Source organism: Armigeres subalbatus, chromosome 3 (assembly GCF_024139115.2).
Source record: "Armigeres subalbatus isolate Guangzhou_Male chromosome 3, GZ_Asu_2, whole genome shotgun sequence".
NCBI classification, from domain to species: Eukaryota; Metazoa; Arthropoda; class Insecta; order Diptera; family Culicidae; genus Armigeres; species Armigeres subalbatus.
The window spans coordinates 352,051,084-352,077,956 of NC_085141.1; the positions used below are offsets into that span (position 1 = coordinate 352,051,084).

Sequence of the window (26,873 nt, forward strand, 5' to 3'; positions counted from 1 at the left end):
ATTTATAGAATGAAGCCTCATGAACCTATCTAATATTTTCTAATTTATTGGGTAAATTGAAAAGCTCAACTCTTCAGAGGAAAAATGGTGTTTGAAACTGTGTGATGTCTGAGGAATAGTTTCAAAAACTTGAATGAACGCAGTCTGTGATATGTGCACGAACGTTCAAATAATGTTCTCAATTTCCATGCATAGTTAGACAATGTTCTCGGTCCAGCTTCGAATTTGTAATTAGGTATTGTAGTTTGTGCCATATTTGATGTGATCGTGCTGGTTTTCCAAATTTTTGATATCCAAATTTCACGAAAAAAAAACTGGCGATCTATCTTCAATTTCGGCGTGGCCAGGAACAGTTAAACAAATTAAATATTATGAAAATAATAAATTCTTTCAATTCAAATAGTGACATACACAATCTCAGCGTACTTTATTCGTGCAAAAAAATGGATTCACTTTGCAATATAAAGGCTCTGTCTCATTTGGATAATTAAACTTAAAAGTGACAGTTCGAAAATTAGCAAATAACCCAGTCATAAGAATGGCTGGTGCTACCCAGCAATTCCAATAAGACATCGATGCAAAATGATTCGATATCTGTCAAAAGTAATCTTGCTCTGCGAGCAGGGTTATTTGATAATTATTGAAATGTCACTTTTAAGTTTAATTTCAGTTTAATTCTCCAAATGAGACAGATCCTAAGTTTGAAAATCAAATTGGTACTAATAATATTTAAAAAGAGTACATATAACCTTTCTCTCTGAAAAAGAAGAGTACGTAATTTTTCTGCCTTAAAAAGAGTACATGTACTCTTAAAAGAGTACGTCTGGTAACACTATTCCTTTTTGACCTTTTGTGTCTTTCGACCTTTTGTCCTTTCGAAATTCTGTCCCTTTCGACGTTTTGTCTATTCGACCTATTGTCCTTTCGACCTTTTGTCTTTTTTTACTGTTTCGTTTATACATTAGGCTCAATTGTTTAACAAAAAAACTCTACGGAGCCGCAAACTTGAAGATAATAAATTGTTTCGAACAAGTTTCAGATTTATTTCTGCGCGATGTCTTCTTCGGTGGGGATCGGTCAATCGCCCCTGCAGTAACAAAATGGTCCCGTCGCTGACTCGTTGACTGCGCTTGTTGCTTTCTTTCGTCTTCTTCTTTCATTTTTTGATAGTGATCGGAATAGCCCATTACTCCCTTCCTAACAAACCAAATCCTGTCTGTCTTGTTTTTGAAGGTCATCGTCTCCGCTAGCTTCCCACGTTCTACCATCGAGTTGGGGATTTCGAATGTTTCCGCTCTTTCTGTTGAACCAATATCCGACACGACCACATCTTCCTCGGGCACTTGAATTACATTCTTCGATGCTTCGAATCCGACAACGACATCGGAGTATGATTTCCGTTGCTTGTCTTGCCTTTCCACTTCTATTCCGTCTTTTTGCTTCTTTTTATGATTTACTATTTTTCCTTGTGGGCACGCGTCCTTCCGATGCCCTTCCGCTCGGCATAAAGAGCAGGTGTTCTACAATCTTTGGTAGAACACGTTCCCTTACGAGTTCGAAACTTCCAGCGATGTAGGAATTTCCTTTTGGACATCAATATAGACACCTCGCACACCGGTGTACAAATCAAGACAAAATTTTCAAAACGACTTATCTGCTTTTGTAAACAAAGATTTAAACGACGATTTGACGAATCTGATAGCTCTCTCAGGCAAACCAACACCACCAATAGGTGAAGGTTTCCGCTACCTGGTGATAGTGTTGGTTTGCGCGGCAGAGCTATCAGATTCGTCAAATCGTCGTTTGAATCTTTGTTTACAAAAGCAGATAAGTCGTTTTGAAAATTTTGTCTTGAAATGATCCGAACCTAAATTAGGCGGGTATTTTACCGGACCACACACGATCCACTTTCCCATTCTCCGAAGACGCTGTTTAAGTATATTATCTGGCAATTCTGGAGGCAAGTCAAATACTCGAATGTATAAGCCATTTTATGAGACAGATTCGAACAGCTGATCGAAATTTTGAGTGGACGGCTCGGTCTTTGTTTTGGTAAATTTGCGTGTAAACCATCATCATTTCGTCAACATCATCATCATTTCATTCTATTTTCGCAAATGTTCATTGTAAAATGTAAATATTAGTGTTCGGTCTCCTGTCATCCCAAGTAACAATTTCCATGCTTCTTGGATTTATCTAATTCTTATTGCGGACTTATGACAGCAATCACGAAGCTGATTGCTCAGTTTTATTGGCGCTCTTATTGCTGTCAATAACCTCCCATAAATTAGCTGAAAAATGCTTCAAACGTCAAATGCCTATTGACCATATGAACAGACCTATGGTAGTGATGAAGAGCGTAATAAATACAATTTTCAACGCTCGAATAAAGCTACAATTTTTGGTCATAATGTGGTTAAATGAATTACCCGCATAAGAATGTTTGTATTGCGAAGAGTTTATGACGGTGTTCTATAAAAGCAAATTTTTTCTGATCGAATTCCAAGATGGCCATATTGAAAACGGAAAAGCATTTCGCAGTCAGTGAAATATATCACTGAAATGCATGATTTAACGAAATTTTCACTGCTTATCATACTTTTTCCGATAAATAATTTTATTAATTAATAGTTTGGGCGAAAATACTAATCGATTTAGTGGACATCCTAGATGTTGTAGTAATCAATATTTTCGATTTATTTCCCTGAACTATGTTATATGGCCGGCGCGTGGTGTTCAACTTTATTTTTTTCACAACATTTGACTATAAAATCGGAAGCGCACTTCTTTTCAATGGTACTGAATCGAAAAAACGACCTGAAATAAAATATTATTTTGTTGTCATCATGTTTTCATTTTGTTATTATTTTTCTGCAAAGATTTGTTTCTCTTTTTTTAATGCAACATTTTGACAGCTGCCGCAGCCAAATTCCCTTTTTTGCGGGTGGTTTAAAAAGGGTTTCTAAATGCTCTTATAATAGGTTTATAGTGGTTATCTGGAGAGGGCCACTTGGCAATATCTTACTCTAGTGGTCATCAGAAGGTTGCCATGTATTACTCGGTTTTATTGTTAGATCTTATAAATTGATCTTGAAAACCATTCTTAGAGCGGAATAAAACTTAAAATGTTACTTGGGATATGAGCTTTCTATAAAATGGCTTATTGCACATTGCTACCGGCAACCACTAGCGTGCACAGCGATCATATGAAGGGGGGGCACGGAATGACAAAGGTGCATAATAGTCCAAAGTGGTGGCGTGGTGCGAGGTGCGAAAGGTGCATAATGCAATAAAAGGTATCTGGTAATAATAGCTTATCAGATGGTGTAAAAATGATCACACAGAATAAGGTGCAAGGAGATATTGATGAAAGAAAGAGCTTTTCGATCAAATCACCCCACCGCCAGAGTGTTCTGTTTAGTTTCACAATAATATTAAGGTGGTAAACTCAATCTACCTTGCTAAATATGTACAAAAACACCTTGCAAAATACCACCTGAAATGTGAAGCAGCAAAAGTTGGACCGAGGTGAATGCATCGAAGACTAAGTATATGCTAGTGAGCGGAACCGAGTGCGACAGGGCTCGTCTGAGAAACAGTGTTACGATAGAGGTGGTCTTCTTCTTTGGCGGTGTGCAGAAAGGTGTGTGGCGGGAAAGTATGAACCACGAGCATGATCAACTCTACGGCGAACCCAGGGAAGGGTACGATGGGCAGGACATGTTGCAAGAATGCCAGACAGCAACCCTGCAAAGGTGGTGTTTTCGACCAACCCGGCAGGTACTAGAAGGCGTAGAACGCAGCGAGCGAGGTGGGCTGACTAGGTGCAGAACGGCTTGCCAAGCGTGGGGCGCAACCGTGGCCTCGAACCGTGTATCCAATTCTCCGCGAACGGTAATGGCCGCAAGCTTGCCTGTGGGCTAGTCTCTGGAGAAACTTACATTTTTTTATTAGACACTTCTTCGCGCAGTCTTTTGTACATGCTAAGGTTTTTTTTTATAATTGGTTTTGCTCCGTTACACTTTTTGTATTAAACCTTTAAAATTTTATATATGTAGTTCGCCACGCTTCTCGGAACACTAACCCCCCTCGCTCCCACTTAGAAGCGTGACGTACTTTGTGGATGATGCCTATTTCTTTTTCTGCAGCTTTATAATCAGACTAGAGCATGCTACACAAATTTTCACGGGATATGGTTTATAATTTTCACGGGTAATCTTTTTATTTTAATCAGGAAATGCTTTATTGGGATTCTTTTATATTCACACAAGCAAAACCACAATAGTACTTTTTTGACTTTCTAAGGAAAATTATTTTTCATTTTAACGCGATTTTTTTTCTGAATTTCCACGAAAATACTTCTCTGCACGCAGCACTTTCTTACTTGAATTTTCACTGAAAATGAGACTGAAGAAGAGATTCTACTAAAACTCCACGGGATTTTTCTCAAGTTGTCAAGGTAAATTATAACATTTTCAAAGAAAGTTCAAAATGTTCAACATTCTAATCAAGGAAAGGAAATTCTAATCAAATTCGTAAGAAACTTGTTCTGAACTTCACCGGATGTTCTCCAGGCATTTTTTTTTAGATATTTTCATGAGCATTTTTTTTTCGATTTTTCACACGAAACTTCGATTTTTTAACGATTAATTTGTATTTATTTTCTAGTATTTGTTTTTAACAATAATTTTACATTATAAGTTGTTGACCACATGGCCCTTGATCTTAAGAATTATTAATTTCTTTATATAACTAAAGTTTTCGCACCGGGGAAGTTAATCCTACATAGTAGCATGAGCAAGGATTTGTTTAATGAAAAAAAGACTAACTAAATTTGATATTCTAACTATTCTATATACAGTACGATTAAATTTGATAACCTTATTTGATACGAGCGCCCTAATTGCATCTTGGTCAGAGGAAAAGCAACAGACCCTAAACTTTTCCTTGTGCTCACCAAAGCGATCTTGCAATGTTTTAATCTCGGTCAGACGGTGGACCTCAGATGTTCTTTTCCTGGTGAGGTGTTCATGCATGGTTGTTAATAGATAAATTATCATCGTTAATTTAACGTCCACTACGACGACGATAACGGTTGTACGATGATGCTACGTTGGCGATAAAGTGAGCGTTGATTCAACGTTATCGTTATTGAGTATTCGTTGATTTATCTATAATTATCGAGTTAACTGTAACATGTACTACAGTTATTTTTAGAATTGCTTCGCCTCAAAATATTCAGTGACATCCTTAAATCATGGGGTTAAATTGGTAAGAAGAACTTCAAGAGAAATACTTCCGGAGAGAATTTCGGAGCAATATCCGCAGGAATTTTCCGAGGAACTTCGGATGAATTTCTCGAAGAACTGCCGAAGGAAATTTTAGAGGAATTTCCATGGGGATTCTCAGATGAACTTCTGGGGGAATTCTTAGATGAACCTTTGAAAGAATTCCAAGAGAAACTTCCGTAGGAATTTCCTAAAGAACTTCAATAGAAGATATCGAAGGATCTTTTGGAGGGATTTTCGTTGTAATTTCCTTCGAAATATCGGAGGAATTCCCAGAGGAAATTTTGTACGAATTTTCAGGGTGGAATTTCTGAAGGAATTCCCAAAGGAACTTTCAAAGGAATTCCAAGAAGAACAAAAGAATTCCAAGAGGAGTCCAGAACAGCTTCCATGGGAATATCCTGAAGAGCTTCTGGAGAAATTATAGGGGAATTTTACGGATAAATTTACGTAAGAACCTTTGGAGGTATTCCTAAGTGAACTTTCGTAGAGCTTCCCAGAGGAACTTCTGGATAATCTTCTGTAGGCATTTGCTTAAGAACTTCCAAAGGAATTTTTGAATGAATTTCCTAAAGTATGTGCGGAAGAATTACCGGAGGAACTTCCGGATGAATTTCTAGAGGAATTTCCTGAAGAGCACCCGATGAAATTTGCTAAAGAACTTCTGGAGTCATTTGTTGAGGATCTTTCGAAGAAGTTCCCAGAGGAGCATTTAACGGAGGAATGCTGCTGAAATTTCTGGATGAATTCCCGAAGGAATTCTTTGAGGAACTTCCGAAGGAAGTCCCGGAGGAGCTTCTTGAGAAATTTCCAGAATAACTTCCAGAAGAATTGCCAGAATAACGTCCAAGAAGTTCTAAGACGAACTTGCAGAAGAATTCTCAGATGAAATTTTAAGGGAATTCCTAGAGGAACTGTCGGAGGAATTCCCAGAGGGACTATCAATGGAATTCTTAGAGGAACTTCCGGAAAATGCCAAGAGGAGGAACTTCGGTAGGGATTCCCTGAAGAACTTAAAAATTCTCAATTCTCTGAGCAACTTCCGTAGAGATTTTCGTAGAATCTTCCGGAGGATTGTCTAGAGGAACTTCCCGAAGAATTCTTGGAGGAACTTCCGCAGGAATTTCTAAAAAAAAACTTCCAGAAGAATTCTAGAGACATTCCCAGAGGAAATTCCGTTGGAATTCCGAGCGGAATTTCCGGAGCAATCCACAGAGGAACTTCTAGAGGAATGCCTGGAGTAAATTCCGGAAGCTTTCAAATGAATTATTATAGAAATTCCCTGAAGAACTTCAAGAAATTTTCGGAGCAACTTCCAGAAGTTTTATTGGAAGAACTTCCTAAGGATCTACCGAAGGAATTTCTTGAGGAATTTTTGAAGAATTTTTTTTTAAACTTCCAGAGGAATTCCCGGAGGTATTCTTGAGAAAATTCCAGATAAACTTCCGGTGGAATTACCGGAATAACTTCCATAGGCATTCCCGAAGGAACTTTTGAAAGAGTTTCTGGAGGAATTTCCAGACGAACTACTAGAAGAATTTGCGGAGGAATTCCCAGAGGAATGTCCGAAAGAATTCCAAGAGGAACTTCCGGAGAAATTGCTAGCGAAACTTCCGTAGTAATTCCTGGAGGGTCTTGCAGAGGAGCTTGCGCCACCAAGCGAATGAACTAAAAAATAACATGTTTTTTAATTCTTTATTACCGAGACTTTCATCCCGAGACTGGCTCGTCTCGAATAATATGTTCTTCATCAACAAATTTGATGACGACGACAACTTTCTAAATATTACGGATTCGAACCAAACGAGTATTGCCATATATACTAACACCACCAAGCAAATAGGTTTCAAAATAATATATTGTTAATAAAATGGTTTTGAGCTGCTATAAAAATTGTAAATGACGGCAATTTTCTGAATATTGCGGATTCCGAAATATTTAACTCAACGAGTTTTTTATATACACTATCGCCGCCAAATGGACGAGTTCCGAAATAATATGATTTGCAACAGTATGGTATTGACCTCATGAACAAGTTTGTAGAAGACGACACCTTTCTAAATCTATGGATTGAGAAATATATTACTAATACTATCATGAGCATCAAAGGTCATTTTTGGTCCGATCGGTGGTCTCGACATCTAAAAAAAATCTTGATGGACGGGAAGATTTGTGAGTCCCAAAATTGTTCAAATCGGATCACTAACGGCTGATATGTATTTCGAATAATGGTCGTTCGTGAAAGTAAAACCTATCTCGGTCGGAGGAGTATTAATAAGATGTTTAATTACAATGTTTATTATAATACTTATACTATGTACTATGTACTATGTACTATTTCGAAATATAATCTACTGGTAATTTCAAAATACAAAATACAAGTTTAGCTCATTTATAGGCTCTCCATTATTTCCGTTTACTAACAATTGTAGGGTGCAGAGTGTATGTAATTAAGAGTGGCGACATGACATACACTCTGGTAGTGTGTTTTGAATAATCGAAATTTATTTGTACCGTGTAGTTCGTGGGGAAGCGGCAGTTGAATGTTTTTTGTTCATACAGTGAACAATCGGAATTCATTAGCGTTGCGTAGGTAATTCGCGTTGTTACTCTTCGCGATAAATAGAATCGTACAAAGCGAATGATGATTAATTCGGCAGTGCGTGGGGTTTGTTTTGTTTTGAATCGTTGCTTTCCGCGGCGGGAAGAAAGCAATGCATTTGTGTCGGTTGGGCTTTTCGTTTACGAAGTGTACACTGAGAAAAACATCTACCTACATAATGGATGTGTGGTTATAATGGTTATGTGTGCATCAGTTGAGTCGATGGTTTTTTGACAATAAAATTTTGTAGATTTTTGGTAGTGCCGTGAATTTTAGTGGTATTTTTTTTTCTGCAGTAGTGATCGAAATTTAAGTATACGCTTTGCTTCGAGAAACCGATTGATTGAGCACTCATCCCATGATTAAGTACTTTTTATATGGTATCTCTTTTTCGCTGCTGCGAAATTTACCCATTTTTTATGTTCAGTGGTAGAACTTGATGGCACAACTTATTAAACGAGCTATGCTATGCCTGAACTTAAAAAAAACTATGAGTTTTGCAGCAGAGAGAAAGGGATAGCAAAGAAAAAGACCCATGGGTGACTTGAGTTTCAGCGTGTAAGAAAGATAGTTGACGGGCTTCATGGCCGTGTGCTTAGTGTTTACATGCAATCAAAAGGCATTGTGCTGCATTACCATTCGTGCGATAAGTGCGATTATCACCTCAGTCGCTATACATTTTATAAGGAAACATTGTTCGGCAGAGCCAAAGACGTTAAGGTTCCCCCAAACACACGCGACGCGACAGTCGCGATGCGATTCTATCGCTTGGCGACAGCGATTCTGTCGCCATTGGTATGGAAGCGTAAATAAAACATTGCCTGCAGCGACCCAACGATAGAATCGCGGCGACTAGTTGTCGCCGTCGCGGCGATGAAATCGCTTAGGTCTGGGGGAGCCTTTATATGCTGGTAGCGTTGGTCCGTTATCTAGTGTGATGCTTCCTTTAAAGGGCGAAATGCTTACTGGTAGCAATAAAACGTTCAGTGTCTTCAAGAAAAAGGTAACTAATTCGGTATATAGCCCCGGAACATTAACTTAAAATTGATTATGATAAATTCCTGAAGCCTTCTGCAGTATTCAGGATATCCTTAGGATCTAAATAAATGAGTTTTTGGACATTGAAGATAAATTAAAAATCGTAAATAATTCAGGGATTTACTGGAAATATGTGAGATTTTATTAGGATTTCAGAATATCACGAAATATACACATTCATGAGAATTTCTTTGCATTGGCATTTTTTAAATTATCTCTGTTTTTTAGTATAATTTTAACAATTCCTTAGAATTTTTGAAAATTCACTAACTAAATGGGTGGAAATTCCCTGTTGGCCATTTTTGTATAAATATCAGATTTTTTTTGCTTATCGCTAAAAAGTTTGAAAATTTTTAAGAGACTTCTAAGAAAAAATGAAAATCATTATATTTTCCAGGAAATAAATCCCTTGTTTTTTTTTTGCTCCAGAGCTTCCTTCTGGAATTCCATAACAACTTCCGAAAGAAATTTTACCGGAAGTATTTCCATTGATTCCAGCAGAAGTTCCTCCAAGAATTCCTCTGAAAGTTTATCCAGAAATTCCTCCGGAAGGTCTTCCAGGACTCCTTCGAGGATATTCTGCGGATGTTACTCCAGGAATTCCCCGGGTGTTTCTTCAAGAGTTCCTCCATGAGCTCCTTCAGAAATTCCTCCAGAAGTTTCTCCACGAATTCCTTCGAAAGTTCTTCCAGAAACTCCCCTGGAAGTACCTCCAAGAATTCCTCCAGAAGAATCTTTGGGCATTTCTCCGAAGTTCCTACAGTCAGAAATCTTACCAGTTCCTCTAGCAATATCTCCAAAAGTACATTTGAAAGTTTCTTAAAAACATCCTCCAAATATTTCTACAAGAATTCCTCCAGAAGTTCCTCTAGTAATTTCTCCGAAAGTTCATCCAGTAATTCTACAGAAAGTACATCCGGGAAGTCCTCAGAAATTTCCTTCTCGAACACTTCGAAGTCCTTCTGGCAGAATTTTAATGGAATTCCTCCACATTTTTTTCAAGACGTCCTCCGTAAGTTCATCCAGAAATTCCTACAAAACTTCATCCAGTAATTCCCCTAAAGTTCCTCCAGGAGTTCTTTCGTAAGTACCTTCTGGAAATACTCTGGCAATTCATAGAAGAAATTTCTGTAAATTACTTCAGAAATTCCTAAACTGTGCGGTAAGATGCGGGGCTACAAAGCAAGAGCATACTGAGAGTGGCTGGGTTCGTTTCCCGGTCCGGTCTAGGAAATTGTCTCGACTTCCCTGGGCATAAAAGTATCATCGTGTTAGTCTTATGATATACGAATGCAAAAAATGGTAACTTGGCATAGAAACCTCACAGTTGATTACTGTGGAAGGGCTTAATGAACATTAAGCTGCGAGGCGGCAATGTCCCAGTGTGCGATGTAATGCCAATAAGAATAAGAAGAATTCCTCTGGAACTTCCTCAAGGAATTCCTCCAGGATTTCCCCAGAAGTTTCTGCAGGGATTCCTGTGACAGTTGCTTCAGAGATTTATCTGGTAGTTTCAACAGTAATTCTTCATAGAATTTCTCTGGAAACTTCCTCCAAGGATTCATCGGGAAATTCCCCCAAAAAGTCCTCAGGAAGTTTCCCGGAATTCTTCCAGAAGTTTCCCCAGAAATTCTTTTGAAGAATTTCTACGGAAGTTACTCCAGGAGTTCCTCCGGAAGCTTCTTCATGAAGTCCTCTGAAAGTTTCTCCAGGAATTGTTTCGGAAGTACATCCATGAATTCATTCGGAAATAGCACCAGGAACTTCTCCGGACAGTTCCTCAAGGAATTCCTCCAGGATTTCCCTGAAAGTTACTACAGAAATTCCTGTGACAGTTGCTTCAGAAATTTCTCTGGTAGTTTCAACAGGAATTCTCCATAGAATTTCTCCGATAACTTCCTCAAAGAAGTCCTCCGGAAGTTCCTCCAGAAATTCTTCAGGAAGTTCCTCCACAAATTCTTCCGGAAGTTCCTTCAAAAATTCCACGGAAGTTCTGCCAGGAAGTTCTGCCAGGAATTCCATGGAAGATCCTCCTAGAAATCCTCCGGAAGTTTCTCCAGAAGGTCTTTCGGATGTACCTCCAGCATAGCCTCCGGCCTACGGAAGTTCCTCCAGGAATTCCTCCGGAAATTACGCCACGAATTCCTCCAGAAGTTCCTCCAGGAATTGTTTCGGAAGTACCTCCAGCAATTATTTTGGAAGCGTCAGAAAATCCTAGGAAGTTCCCTCAATCAATCCTCCGAAACATTGTCCAGGAAATTCCACGGATATTAATCCCGGAATTACTACGGAAGTTCCTCCAGAAATTCCTTCAGTAGGTCCTTCTGAAATTCCTTCAAAAGTTTCTCCAGGATCTCCTCCAAAAGTTCTTCCGTGAATTCCTCCTGGAGATTCTCCAGGAATTCCTCTGGAAATTTCTCCTTGTATTCCTCCATGAAAAACCTCTAGGAATTTCTGTTAAAGTTCCCTCAGGAATTTCTCCGGAAATCTTAGATGATCCTCTTGCAATAACTCCACAAGTACATTAGAAAGATTCTTAAGAAAATCTTTCATAAATTTCTACAAGAATTCCTCCGAAAAATGTGCAATAATTTCTCCGGAAAAGACTAGACGAAGCAAGTACCTCCAGAAATGTCTCTGGAAGTTCCTCCAGAAATTCTTCCGACAGTACCTCGGGTAAGTTCTCTGATATATCCTACAAGAATAAAATAATGTCTCTGTAGCAATTATTTTGAAAGTTCATTCCAAAGAATATTGACCTCTCGATACTCACTCCGTTGTAAAAATCACAATACTTTCCAAAAAACAAAGGATATGTCAGAGAACTTACCCGAGATACTGTCGGAAGAGTTCCTGGAGGAACTTCCAGAGACATTTCTGGAGGTACTTGCTCCGTCTAGTCTTTTCCGGAGGAATTATTGCACTGGACCAACTTGAGGAAAAATAGTTATATTGGTTTCAAGAGGAATTTCTCCATGAACTTACGGAGGATTTTTTGTAGAAATTTCTGGAGGATTTTCTCAAGAAACTTTCGAGTGTTTATGTGGAGATATTGCTAAAGGGTTGATTTCCAGATAAATGATTGAGGTAACTTCCGGAGGACTGCTTGAAGGAATTTTCGGAGTAACTCCTTAAGTTACTTCTAGAAGAGTTCTTGTATGAATTCCATGGAGGTACATACGAAAGAATTCATGGGAAACTTTCAGAAGAATCCCTGGTGGAATTTCGTAGTAATTGCCGGAAGAATTTCGAATGAACTTTTCAGATATTGCTATTGGAAGTCCATGGTTTTTTGAAATAAATTCCATAGTACTTCCTGGAGTTACTTTCGAAGGAATTCTGAAGGAACTTTCAAAGGATTTCCTGGAAAAACTCGCAGATAAACTTTCGGAGAATTTCCTGTAGGATGCCGGAAGTATTCCTGAATGAACTTTCGGAGAAATTTCTTCAGAAACTTACGGAGGAATACCTGGAGGAACTTGTAATTCCTGGAGAATCTTCCGAAGATACTTCCAGAGAATCACTTGAATGTTCTTCCGGAAGAATACGAGGAGGAACTACCGGAGGAATTTCTGGAGAAACTTCCGGAGGAATCCCTGATGGAATTACAAAGGAATTCAGTGACTTCGAAGGTAGTAGGAAGTAAGGAACTTCCAGAGGCTATCAAGAGGTACTTCCCAAAGACTTTCTGGAGAAATTTCAGGAGAAATTCTTGGAGAATGTTCCGGAAGAGTTACTAGATGAATTTCTGGAGCACTTTTTAGAGAAATTTTCGAAGAAATTGTATAAACAATTCCTGTTTAAACTAATGGAGAAATTCCTGAAGTAACCGCCATAGGAATTCATGGAGTAACTTCCTGCGAAATCCTAGAGAAATTTCTATGGATCTTTCAGAGGTTTCTGGAGAAACTTCCGGAGGAATTCCTGAAGTAACTTCCAGAAGAGTTCTTGAATGAACTTCCGGAGTATTTCCTGGAGGGAATTACGAAAGTATTCCTGGAGGATGTTCTGGAGGACTTTCGGAGAAATTCCAGGAGAATTACCGTTAATTCTTCCGAATAAACTTTTGCAAGAATTCCTAGAGGAACTTCAACGTTATATTTGAAAGAAATTCCAGAAGAATTCCTGGAGGTGCTATCGTAGGATACCCTGGAAGAACTCGCAGAAATATTTCCAAAATTATCTTGTAGGATTCTCAAAAGGAGGATACTTTTCCGGAGGAATTATTGTATGGTTTTCCGTAGGTATTATTGAATGAACTTGAGAAGGAGTTCCTGGGAATATTTCTGTAGAAATATTCCGAAGAATTCCTGGAAAAATTTAGGGAGGAATTCCTGGAGGAACTTTGAAGGAATTTTTGGAGAATTTTCCTAACCTTTTGGAACTCGCATAGTCCGGAACTACTCACTGCGGGTCTTGTGGTTTTTTGGAAAGTATTGTGATTTTTACAACGGAGTGAGTATCGAGTGGTCAATATTCTTTGGAATGAACTATCAAAAGAATTGCTACAGAGACATGGAGGTATTCTTGAAGGATATATCAGAGAATTTACCCCAGGTACAGTCGGAAGAATTCCTGGAGGAACTTCCAGAGACATTTCTGGAGGTACTTGCCCTCCGTCTAGTCTAGAGGATCATCTAAGATTTCCGGAGAAATTCCTAAGGGAACTTTAACAGAAATTCCTAGAGGTTTTTCATGGAGGAATTCAAGGAGGGATTTCCAGAAGGATTCCTGGAGAATCTCCAGGAGGAATTCATGAAAGAACTTTTGGAGGAGATCCTGGAGAAACTTTTGAAGGAATTTCAGAAGGACCTACTGAAGGAATGTCTGGAGGAACTTCCGTAGTAATTCCGGGATTAACATCCGCGGAATTTCCTGGAGAATATTTCGGAAGATTAATTGAGGGAACTTCTGGAGGATTTCCTGGCGCTTCCAAAATAATTGCTGGAGGTACTTGCGAAACAATTCCTGGAGGAACTTCAGGAAGAATATCTGGACTAACCTCTGGAGTAACTCCTGGAGTAACTTCTGGAGGAATTTGTGACATAATTTCCGGAGGAATTCCTGGAGGAACTTCCGTAGGAACTCTTTAAGTATTTCCAGGAGGATCTTCCAGTGGAATTCTTGGCAGAACTTACGAGGAATTTTTGAAGGAACTTCCGGAAAAAATTGTGGAGGAACTTCCTGAAGAATTTCTGGAGGAACCTCCGGAGGACTTCTTTGGGGAAGTTATCGGAGAAATTCTATGGAGAATTCCTGTTAAAACTACCAGAGAAATTTCTGAAGCAACTGTCACAGGAATTTCTGTAGTAACTTTCAGGGAAATTCTGGAGGAATTCCTTGAGGAACTGTCCGGAGAAGTCCTGGTGCTATTTCCGAATGAATTCATGGATGTACTTCCGAAACAATTCCTGGAGGAAATTTCAGAGGACTTCATGAAGAAGCTTCCGGAGGAACTCCTGGAGCAACTTCCGTAGAAATTCTTCAAGAGAATTTCTGGGGAAACTTCTGAAAGAATTCCGGGAGGAAGTTCCGGCGGAATTGGTGGAAAAACTTCCTTGGAATTCCTGGAAATTTTCCGGAATAATTCCTGGAGGAACTTCCTGAGGACTTCTTGGGATTCCTTCCGGAAATTCCTCCAGGAATTCCTCCAGAAGTTCCTCCAGGAATTCCTCCGGAAGTTCCTCCAGGGATTCCTCCGGAAGTTCCTCCAGGAATTCCTCCGGAAGTTTCTCCAGGAATTTCTCCAGAACTTCCTCCAGGAATTCCTCCAAAAGTTTCTCCAGGAAGTTCCTCCAGGAATTTCTCCGGAAGTTGCTCCCGGAATTCCTACGGAAGTTCCTCCCGGAATTCCTGCGAAAGTTTCTCCCAGAATTCCTCCGGATGTTCCTCCAGGAATTCTCCCGGAAGTTCCCCAGGAATTCCTCCGAAAGTTCCTCCAAGAATTTCTCCGGAAGTTCCTCCAAAAGTTCCTCCAGGAATTGTCCCGGAAGTTCCTCCAGGAATTCTCCCGGAAGTTCCTCCAGGAAGTTCTTCCAGGAATTCCTCCGGAAGTTCCTCAGAAATTTTCTCCAGGAATTCCTCAGGAAGTTCCTTCCAACATTCCTCCGGAAGTTCCTCTCGGCATTCCTCCGAGAGTTCCTCCAGGAATTGATAGAACTTGCGTGTTTCGTGAGAACGGCACAGCTGTTCCATCTCCTCGCACTCCGCTTCTTCCAGGTGGCGTTTCTTCTCCTGAAAAAGGCGGATTTGTTTACTCAGCTTTCGTCTATAACGTTCCACGTTCTACCGGGTACCTTGCTGCAGGGCGACCGCCCGCGCTGCTTCCTTCTCCTTCAGAATCTGTTTGCACTCTTCGTCGAACCAATCGTTCCGTCGAATTCGTCCCATTTATCCGACGTTGTTCTCCTCTGCGTCGTTAATGGCTGCTTTGACTGTATTACAGAAGTCCTTAAGAGGGGCCCCATCGAGCTCATCTTCTTCCGGCAACGCTGCCTCGAGATCGGCCGGTGGGCGCTGAACTTCCCAATAGTTGGTCTCAACTCCTCCTCTTGGCCAACCTGAGCGTTCAAATCTCCTATGATGATTTTGACATCGTGGCTTGGGCAGTTGTCGTACTCACGTTCCAGCTGCGTGTAGAATGCGTCCTTATCATCATCAGTGCTTCCGGAGTGTGGGCTATGGACGTTGATTATTCTGAAGTTGAAGAACCGGCCTTTGATCCTTAACCTGCACAGTATTTTATTGATCGGCCACCACACGAACACGCGCCTTTGCATTTAGCCCATCACTATGATCACTATGTACTTACGAAAGGTGGAGACGAGCCAGCCTTGGGCTGAAAGTCTCCCTAATAAAGACACATACAAAAAAACTTACGAATGAATTCCTGCATGAACTTTCTGCAGAATCCCTGGAGGAACTTTCGGGAGAATTCTTGGAAGAACTTTCGGGGAAATTACTGGAAGAACTTCCGTGGATTTCTTGGAGGATCTTCCGGAGGAATTCCTGGAGGATCCTCCTGCACTATTCTGGGGGACTAGTTGGCGAAACTTCCGAAAGAATCCTAAACAAAACTTTCGGAGGAATTTTCTTAAAACACTTTAAAATGGTTTTTGCAGGAATTGCTTATGGGACTTCCAGGCTTTCTTGAAGGAAATTTCAGAGGACTTCCCGGAGGAATTTACGCAGGAATTCCTGGAGGCACTTTCGGAGAAACTCTTGGAGGATCTTTCGGAGGAATTCGTGAAGAAATTTGCGGAGGAATTTCTGGAGAAATTATTGGAGAAACATCCACATAATTCCTGGAGAAACTTTCGAATGAATTCTTGAAGGAACATTCAGAGGATTTCCTGATGATACACCCAAAACAATTTCATCGAAGAAATTCTTGATGGAACTTCCGGACGAATTCCTGAAGGAACTTCCGGACGAATTTCTGGAGAAATTTTCGTACGAATTTCTGAAGGAACTTCCGGGGAAATTTCTGGAGGAACTTCCGGAGGAATTCCTGGAGGAACTTCCGGAGGAATTCCTGAAGGAACTTACGGAGGAACTTTCAGAGGACTTCATGAAGAAGCTTCCGGAGGAACTCCTGGAGCAACTTCCGTAGAAATTCTTCAGAAGAATTTCTGGGGAAACTTTTGAAAGAATTCCGGGAGGAAGTTCCGGCGGAATTCCTGGAAAAACTTCCTTGGAGTTCCTGGAAATTTTCCGGAATAATTCCTGGAGGAACTTCCTGAGGACTTCTTGGGATTCCTTCCGGAAATTCCTCCAGGAATTCCTCCGGAAGTTCCTCCAGGAATTTCTCCAGAACTTCCTCCGGAAGTTCCTCCAAGAATTCCTCCGAAAGTTCCTCCAGGAATTTCTCCAGAACTTCCTCCAGGAATTCCTCCGAAAGTTACTCCAGGAAGTTCCTCCATAAATTCGTCCGGAAGTTACTCCAAGAAGTTCCTCCAGGAATTCATCCGAAAGTTCTTCCAGGAATTTCTCAGGAAGTTTCTCCAGGAATTTCTCCAAAACTTCCTCCAGGAATTCCTCCGAAAGTTACTCCAGGAAGTTCCTCCATAAATTCGTCCGGAAGTTACTCCAAGAAGTTCCTCCAGGAATTCCTCCGAAAGTTCCTCCAGGAATTCCTCCGGAAGTTCCTCCAGGAATTGTCCCGGAAGTTCCTCCAGGAATTCTCCCGGAAGTTCCTCCAGGAACTCCGCCGGAAGTTCCTTCAGGAATTCCGCCGGAAGTTCCTCCAGGAATTCCGCCGGAAGTTCCTCAGGAATTTTCTCCAGGAATTCCTCAGGAAGTTCCTTCCGACATTCCTCCGGAAGTTCCTCTCGACATTCCTCCGAGAGTTTCTCCGGAGGAATTCCCGGAGGAACTTCCGGAGGAATTCCTGGAGGAACTTCCGGAGGAATTCCCGGAGGAACTTCCGAAGGAATTCCTGGAGGAACTTCCGGAGGAATTCCTGGAGGAACTTCCGGAGGAATTCCTGGAGGAACTTCCGGAGGAATTCCTGGAGGAACTTCCGGAGGAATTCCTGGAGGAACTTCCGGAGGAATTCCTGGAGGAACTTCCGGAGGAATTCCTGGAGGAACTTCCGGAGGAATTCCTGGAGGAACTTCCGGAGGAATTCCTGGAGGAACTTCCGGAGGAATTCCTTGAGGAACTTTCGGAGGAATTCCTGGAGGAACTTTCGGAGGAATTCCTGGAGGAACTTCCGGAGGAATTCCTGGAGGAACTTCCGGAGGAATTCCTGGAGGAACTTCCGGAGGAATTCCTGGAGGAACTTCCAGAGGAATTCCTGGAGGAACTTCGGGAAGAATTCCTGGAAGAACTTCGGGAGGAATTCCTGGAGGAACTACCGGAGGAATCCCTGGAGGAACTTCCGGAGGAATTCCTGGAGGAACTTCCTGAGGAATTCGTGGAGGAACTTCGGAGGAATTCCTGGAGGAATTTCCGAGGAATTCCTGGAGGAACTTCCGGAGGAATTCCTGGAGGAACTTCCGGAGGAATTCCTGGAGGAACTTCCGGAGGAATTCCTGGAGGAACTTCCGGAGGAATTCCTGGAGGAACTTCCGGAGGAATTCCTGGAGGAACTTCCGGAGGAATTCCTGGAGGAACTTCCGGAGGAATTCCTGGAGGAACTTCCGAGGAATTCCTGGAGGAACTTCCGGAGGAATTCCTGGAGGAACTTCCGGAGGAATTCCTGGAGGAACTTCGGAGGAATTCCTGGAGGAACTTCCGGAGGAATTCCTGGAGGAACTTCCGGAGGAATTCCTGGAGGAACTTCCGGAGGAATTCCTGGAGGAACTTCCGGAGGAATTCCTGGAGGAACTTCCGGAGGAATTCCTGGAGGAACTTCGGAGGAATTCCTGGAGGAACTTCCGGAGGAATTCCTGGAGGAACTTCCGGAGGAATTCCTGGAGGAACTTCCGGAGGAATTCCTGGAGGAACTTCCGGAGGAATTCCTGGAGGAACTTCCGGAGGAATTCCTGGAGGAACTTCCGGAGGAATTCCTGGAGGAACTTCCGGAGGAATTCCTGGAGGAACTTCCGGAGGAATTCCTGGAGGAACTTCCGGAGGAATTCCTGGAGGAACTTCCGGAGGAATTTCTGGAGGAACTTCCGGAGGAATTCCTGGAGGAACTTCCGGAGGAATTCCTGGAGGAACTTCCGGAGGAATTCCTGGAGGAACTTCCGGAGGAATTCCTGGAGGAACTTCCGGAGGAATTCCTGGAGGAACTTCCGGAGGAATTCCTGGAGGAACTTCCGGAGGAATTCCTGGAGGAACTTCCGGAGGAATTCCTGGAGGAACTTCCGGAGGAATTCCTGGAGGAACTTCCGGAGGAATTCCTGTAGGAACTTCGGGAGGAATTCCTGGAGGAACTTCCGGAGGAATTCCTGGAGGAACTTCCGGAGGAATTCCTGGAGGAACTTCCGGAGGAGTTCCTGGAGGAACTTCCGGAGGAATTCCTGGAGGAACTTCCGGAGGAATTCCTGGAGGAACTTCCGGAGGAATTCCTGGAGGAACTTCCGGAGGAATTCCTGGAGGAACTTCCGGAGGAATTCCTGGAGGAACTTCCGGAGGAATTCCTGGAGGAACTTCCGGAGGAATTCCTGGAGGAACTTCCGGAGGAATTCCTGGAGAAACTTCCGGAGGAATTCCTGGAGGAACTTCCGGAGGAATTCCTGGAGGAACTTCCGGAGGAATTCCTGGAGGAACTTCCGGAGGAATTCCTGGAGGAACTTCCGGAGGAATTCCTGGAGGAACTTCGGAGGAATTCCTGGAGGAACTTCCGGAGGAATTCCTGGAGGAACTTCCGGAGGAATTCCTGGAGGAACTTCCGGAGGAATTCCTGGAGGAACTTCCGGAGGAATTCCTGGAGGAACTTCCGGAGGAATTCCTGGAGGAACTTCCGGAGGAATTCCTGGAGGAACTTCCGGAGGAATTCCTGGAGGAACTTCCGGAGGAATTCCTGGAGGAACTTCCGGAGGAATTCCTGGAGGAAGTTCCGGAGGAATTCCTGGAGGAACTTCCGGAGGAATTCCTGGAGGAACTTCCGGAGGAATTCCTGGAGGAACTTCCGGAGGAATTCCTGGAGGAACTTCCGGAGGAATTCCTGGAGGAACTTTCGGAGGAATTCCTGGAGGAACTTCCGGAGGAATTCCTGGAGGAACTTCCGGGAGAATTCCTGGAGGAACTTCCGGAGGAATTCCTGGAGGAACTTCCGGAGGAATTCCTGGAGGAACTTCAGGAAGAATTCCTGGAGGAACTTCCGGAGGAATTCCTGGAGGAACTTCCGGAGGAATTCTTCCGGAAGTTCCCTCAAGAATTTCTTCGAATAAATTGTTTTCAGGGTACCACCATGAAATCCTCTGAATGTTCCTTCAAGAATTCATTCGAAAGTTTCTCCAGGAATTTATGTTAATGTTTCTCCAATAATTTCTCCAGAAATTCCTCCGCAAGTTTCTTCACGAATTCCTTCGAAAGATGCTCCCTCCGAAAGCTCCTCCAGGAATTCCTCCGCAAGTTCCTCCGGGAAGTCCTCTGAAGTTTCCTTCAAGAAAGCCTCGTAGTCCTGTAAGCAATTCTTGCAAAAATCATTCTAAAGTGTTTTAAGGTCACTCTGGACGGAATCCAAGTTTAAAAGTGCTCGCGTTTTCGGGGGCACACCACTATCGGAAGCAACTCACAACTGTCATTTTTATTATTTCACGCATGCTGCGACGCAGCAAGACTAAATCAATAAAAATGACAGTTGTGCGCCGCCTTCGAATCGAGTGGTGTGCCCTCGAAAACGCGAGCAGTTTTAAACTTGGATACCGTCAGGAGTGACCTTAAGAAAATTCCTCCGAAAGTTTTTTTTAGGATTTATTCGGAAGTTCCGCCAACCAATCCCCGGGAATAGTGCAGGAGGATCCTCCAGGAATTCCTCCCTAAGATCCTCCGGAAGATCCTTCAAGAAATCCACGGAAGTTCTTCCAGGAATTCTGCCGAAAGTTCATGCGGGAATTCTTTCGTTTATACATAGTGATCATAGTGAAGGGCGATATGCAAAGGCGCGTGATCATATGGTGGCCGATCAATGAGAGAATGTGCAGGTTCTTCAACTTTAGCATAATCAACGTCCATAGCATAATCAACTCCGGAAGCACTGATGATGATAAGGACGCATTCTACGGGCAGCTGGAACGCTCAGGATGGCCAAGAGGAGGAGTTTAGACCAACTATTGGGAAGTTCAGCGCCCACCGGCCTATCTCGAAGCAGCGTTGCCGGAAGATGGGGCCCCTCTTGAGGACTGCTGGAATACAGTCAAAGCAGCCAATAACGACGCAGAGGAGAACAACGTCGAGTAAATGGGACGATTTCGACAGAACAATTGGTTCGACGAAGAGTGCAGGCAGATTCTGAAGAAGAAGGACACAGCGCGGGCGGTCGCCCTGCAGCAAGGTACCCGGCAGAACGTGGAACGTTATAGACGAAAGCGGAGACAGCAGACCCGCCTTTTTCAGGAGAAGAAACGCCGCCTGGAAGAAGCGGCGAGGAGATGGAACAGCTGTGTCGTTATCAAGAAACACGCAAGTTCTATCAGAAGCTCAACGCATCCCGCAAAGACTTCGTGTCGCGAGCCGAGATGTGCAGGGATAAGGACGGGAGCATCTTGACGGACGAACATGTGGTGATCGAAAGGTGGAAGCAGCACTACAAGGAACATTTGAATGTCGCTGAGAGTACAGGCAGTGAAAGTCGAGGCAGCGGAGGAGATGACTATGTCAGTTCAGCGGAAGATGGAACCAACCAGCCCCTACCTTGAACTGGTAAGCTGGTAAGGATGGTACCGGAGATGAGCTCATCAAGATAGGCTCGGAAAAGCTAGCCACTTGTCTGCACAAACTGATAGTCAGAATCTGGGAAACTGAACAGCTAGCGGAGGAGTGGAAGGAAGGGATTATATGCCCCATCTACAAGAAAGGCAACAAGCTAGAATGTGGGACTTTCGAGCGATCACATCCGTAATGCCGCCTACAAAAAGATATCCCAGATCATCTTCCGACGTCTGTAACCACTAAAGAATGAGTTCGTGGTAAGTTATCCAGCCGGCTTCGTTGACGGCCGCTCGACAACGGACCAGATCTTTACTGTACGGCAAATCCTTTAAAAATGCCGTGAATACCAGATCCATCTGTTCGTTGATTTCAAGGCGGCATACGACAGTATGGGCCGCGTAGAGCTATGAAAATTATGGACGAGAACAACTTCCATGAAAAGCTTACCAGACTGATCAAAGCAACGGTGGATGGTATGCAAAACTGTGTGAAGATTTCGGGCGAACACTCCATTACGTTCGAATCGCGCCGACAAGACAATACAAGGTGAGCGACTTTCGTGCATGTTGTTCAACATTGCGCTAGAAGGTGTCATGTGGAGAGCCGGGGTATTATTTTCAACAGATCCAGTCAATTTATTTGTTTCGCCGATGACATGAACATTGTCGGCCGAACATTTGCAAAGGTGGCAGAACTGTACACCCGCCTGAAACGTGAAGCAACAAAAGTTGGACTGGTGGTGAATGCGTCAAAGACAAAGTACATGCTTGTGGGCGGAACCGTGCGCGATTTGTAAGTAAAGTATTCCGCTCGGTGTTCCGGACGACGTTTCCCGTTATTTTTATAATCACAAACATCCGGATTGCACCCGGAGAATGTGCGGGTGACCCTTCCCGTGCTTCCCATAATCCTAAACATCCGGATTGTCTGATTCCTGCAGCGGAACAACAAATGCATTTTTGGAACTAACAAATTCCTGCTGAAAACATTAAAATTAACGCGAGCGGATTCCCCCTCCGTCACGCAAACTAACCGAGTCTTTTGGATTGCTTTTTCGGTCTTTCCAAACATAAATCCGTCCAGATCGATCTGCCCCAGCACCGGAACACCGAACGCCTCCTGGAAATCAACAAATTTCTGTCGAAAATGAGAAAAAAAATCCCCCCGCGATTTGTAAACAAAATGTTCCGCTCGGTGTTCCGGACGGCGTTTCCCGCTATTTTTATAATCGCAAACATCCGGATTGCACCCGGAGAATGTGCGGGTGACCCTCCCCGTGCTTCCCACAATCCTAAACATCCGGATTGTCTGGTTCCTGCATCGGAACAACAAATGCATTTTTGGAACTAACAAATTCCTGCTGAAAACATTAAAATTAAGGTTCCCCCAAACACACGCGACGCAACAGTCGCGACGCGATTCTATTGCTTGGCGACAGCGATTCTGCCGCCATTGGTATGGAAGCGTAGATAGAACATTGCCTGCAGCGACCCAACGATAGAATCGCGGCGACTAGTTGTCGCCGTCGCGGCGATGAAATCGCTTCGGTCTGGGGGAGCCTTTAACGCGAGCGGATTCCCCCTCTGTCACGCAAACTAACCAAGTCTTTTGGATTGCTTTTTCGGTCTTTCCAAACATAAATCCGTCCAGATCGATCTGCCCCAGCACCGGAACACCGAACGCCTCCTGGAAATCAACAAATTTCTGTCGAAAATGAGAAAAAAAAAATCCCCCCGCGATTTGTAAACAAAATGTTCCGCTCGGTGTTCCGGACGGCGTTTCCCGCTATTTTTATAATCGCAAACATCCGGATTGCACCCGGAGAATGTGCGGGTGACCCTCCCCGTGCTTCCCACAATCCTAAACATCCGGATTGTCTGGTTCCTGCATCGGAACAACAAATGCATTTTGGAACTAACAAATTCCTGCTGAAAACATTAAAATTAAGGTTCCCCAAACACACGCAACGCAACAGTCGCAACGCGATTCTATTGCTTGGCGACAGCGATTCTGCCGCCATTGGTATGGAAGCGTAGATAGAAAATTGCCTGCAGCGACCCAACGATAGAATCGCGGCGACTAGTTGTCGCCGTCGCGGCGATGAAATCGCTTCGGTCTGGGGAGCCTTTAACGCGAGCGGATTCCCTCTGTCACGCAAACTAACCAAGTCTTTTGGATTGCTTTTCGGTCTTTCCAAACATAAATCCGTCCAGATCGATCTGCCCCAGCACCGGAACACCGAACGCCTTCTGAAATCAACAAATTTCTGTCGAAAATGAGAAAAAAATCCCCGCGATTTGTAAACAAAATGTTCCGCTCGGTGTTCCGGACGGCGTTTCCCGCTATTTTTATAATCGCAAACATCCGGATTGCACCGGAGAATGTGCGGGTGACCCTCCCCGTGCTTCCCACAATCCTAAACATCCGGATTGTCTGGTTCCTGCAGCGGAACAACAAATGCATTTTGGAACTAACAAATTCCTGTTGAAAACATTAAAATTAACACGAGCGGATTCCCCTCTGTCACGCAAACTAACCAAGTCTTTCGGCTTGCTTTTTCGGTCTTTCCAAACATAAATCCGTCCAGATCGATCTGCCCCAGCACCGGAACACCGAACGCCTTCTGGAAATCAACAAATTTCTGTCGAAAATGAGAAAAAAAATCCCCCCGCGATTTGTAAACAAAATGTTCCGCTCGGTGTTCCGGACGGCGTTTCCCGCTATTTTTATAATCGCAAACATCCGGATTGCACCCGGAGAATGTGCGGGTGACCCTCCCCGTGCTTCCCATAATCCTAAACATCCGGATTGTCTGATTCCTGCAGCGGAACAACAAATGCATTTTTGGAACTAACAAATTCCTGCTGAAAACATTGAAATTAACGCGAGCGGATTCCCGTCACGCAAACTAACCGAGTCTTTTGGATTGCTTTTCGGTCTTTCCAAACATAAATCCGTCCAGATCGATCTGCCCCAGCACCGGAACACCGAACGCCTCCTGAAATCAACAAATTTCTGTCGAAAATGAGAAAAAAAAATCCCCCCGCGATTTGTAAACAAAATGTTTCGCTCGGTGTTCCGGACGGCGTTTCCCGCTACTTTTATAATCGCAAACATCCGGATTGCACCCGGAGAATGTGCGGGTGACCCACCCCGTGCTTCCCATAATCCTAAACATCCGGATTGTCTGATTCCTGCAGCGGAACAACAAATGCATTTTTGGAACTAACAAATTCCTGCTGAAAACATTAAAATTAACGCGAGCGGGTTCCCCCTCCGTCACGCAAACTAACCGAGTCTTTTGGATTGCTTTTTCGGTCTTTCCAAACATAAATCCGTCCAGATCGATCTGCCCCAGCACCGGAACACCGAACGCCTCCTGGAAATCAACAAATTTCTGTCGAAAATGAGAAAAAAAATCCTCCCGCGATTTGTAAACAAAATGTTCCGCTCGGTGTTCCGGACGGCGTTTCCCGCTATTTTTATAATCGCAAACATCCGGATTGCACCCGGAGAATGTGCGGGTGACCCTCCCCGTGCTTCCCACAATCCTAAACATCCGGATTGTCTGATTCCTGCAGCGGAACAACAAATGCATTTTTGGAACTAACAAATTCCTGCTGAAAACATTAAAATTAACGCGAGCGGATTCCCCCTCCGTCACGCAAACTAACCGAGTCTTTTGGATTGCTTTTTCGGTCTTTCCAAACATAAATCCGTCCAGATCGATCTGCCCCAGCACCGGAACACCGAACGCCTTCTGGAAATCAACAAATTTCTGTCGAAAATGAGAAAAAAAAATCCCCCCGCGATTTGTAAACAAAATGTTCCGCTCGGTGTTCCGGACGGCGTTTCCCGCTATTTTTATAATCGCAAACATCCGGATTGCACCCGGAGAATGTGCGGGTGACCCTCCCCGTGCTTCCCATAATCCTAAACATCCGGATTGTCTGATTCCTGCAGCGGAACAACAAATGCATTTTTGGAACTAACAAATTCCTGCTGAAAACATTAAAATTAACGCGAGCGGATTCCCCCTCCGTCACGCAAACTAACCGAGTCTTTTGGATTGCTTTTTCGGTCTTTCCAAACATAAATCCGTCCAGATCGATCTGCCCCAGCACCGGAACACCGAACGCCTTCTGCAAATCAACAAATTTCTGTCGAAAATGAGAAAAAAATCCCCCCGCGATTTGTAAACAAAATGTTCCGCTCGGTGTTCCGGAGGGCGTTTCCCGCTATTTTTATAATCGCAAACATCCGGATTGCACCCGGAGAATGTGCGGGTGACCCTCCCCGTGCTTCCCACAATCTTGAACATCCGGATTGTCTGGTTCCTGCAGCGGAACAACAAATGCATTTTTGGAACTAACAAATTTCTGCTGAAAACATTGAAATTAACGCGAGCTCCGTCACGCAAACTAACCGAGTCTTTCGGTTTTCTTTTCGGTCTTTCCATACACAAACCCACTCATATCGGTATGGCCCTGCACCGGCACAGCTATTGTATTTTGGGAATGAACGAATTTCAGTTGAAAACAATAAAATAAATCACCGGTCAAGCTATGCGCCACTTTCTCACCCATGAACCATCTTGGTGCGATTTGACTATTTCTTGCACCACCCAGGAAAACCGTGCACCACTTTGCCATCCCATCCACCATCTCGGTGCTGCATACGCCACCGTGCAGAACCATGCACCATCTGGTCAAACCGTGCACCACTTTGCCATCCTATCCACCATCTCGGTGCATAATGCGCCACCCTGCAAAACCATGCACCATCTGGTCAAACCGTGCACCACTTTGCCATCCACCACTTTGCACATCCACCATCTTGGTGCAGAATGCGCCACCCTGCAGAACCATGCACCATCTGGTCAAACCGTGCACCACTTTGCCATCCACCACTTTGCACATCCACCATCTTGGTGCAGAATGCGCCACCCTGCAGAACCATGCACCATCTGGTCAAACCGTGCACCACTTTGCCATCCCATCCACCATTTTGGTGCAGCATGCGCCACCCTGCAGAACCATGCAGTCATGCACCATCTGGTCAAACCGTGCACCACTTTGCCATCCCATCCATCATCTTGGTGCAGCATGCGCCACCCCGCAGAACCATGCACCATCTGGTCAAACCGTGCACCACTTTGCCATCCCATCCACCATCTTGGTGCAGAATGCGCCACCCTGCAGAACCATGCAGTCATGCACCATCTGGTCAAACCGTGCACCACTTTGCCATCCCATCCACCATCTTGGTGCAGCATGCGCCACCGTGCAGAACCATGCACCATCTGGTCAAACCGTGCACCACTTTGCCATCCCATCCACCATCTTGGTGCAGCATGCGCCACCGTGCAGAACCATGCACCATCTGGTCAAACCGTGCACCACTTTGCCATCCCATCCACCATCTTGGTGCAGCATGCGGCACCGTGCAGAACCATGCACCATCTGGTCAAACCGTGCACCACTTTGCCATCCCATCCACCATCTTGGTGCAGCATGCGCCACCCCGCAGAACCATGCACCATCTGGTCAAACCGTGCACCACTTTGCCATCCCATCCACCATCTTGGTGCAGCATGCGCCACCGTGCAGAACCATGCAGTC

At 43.8% G+C, this 26,873-nt stretch overlaps 1 protein-coding gene across 1 annotated transcript in view; it reads right to left on the reverse strand.

Moving 5' to 3' along the window:
- Positions 1–26,873, reverse strand: part of LOC134226060 (ral guanine nucleotide dissociation stimulator-like 1) — a 230,919-nt gene that overhangs the window by 163,655 nt on the left and 40,391 nt on the right. The window lies entirely within an intron of this gene.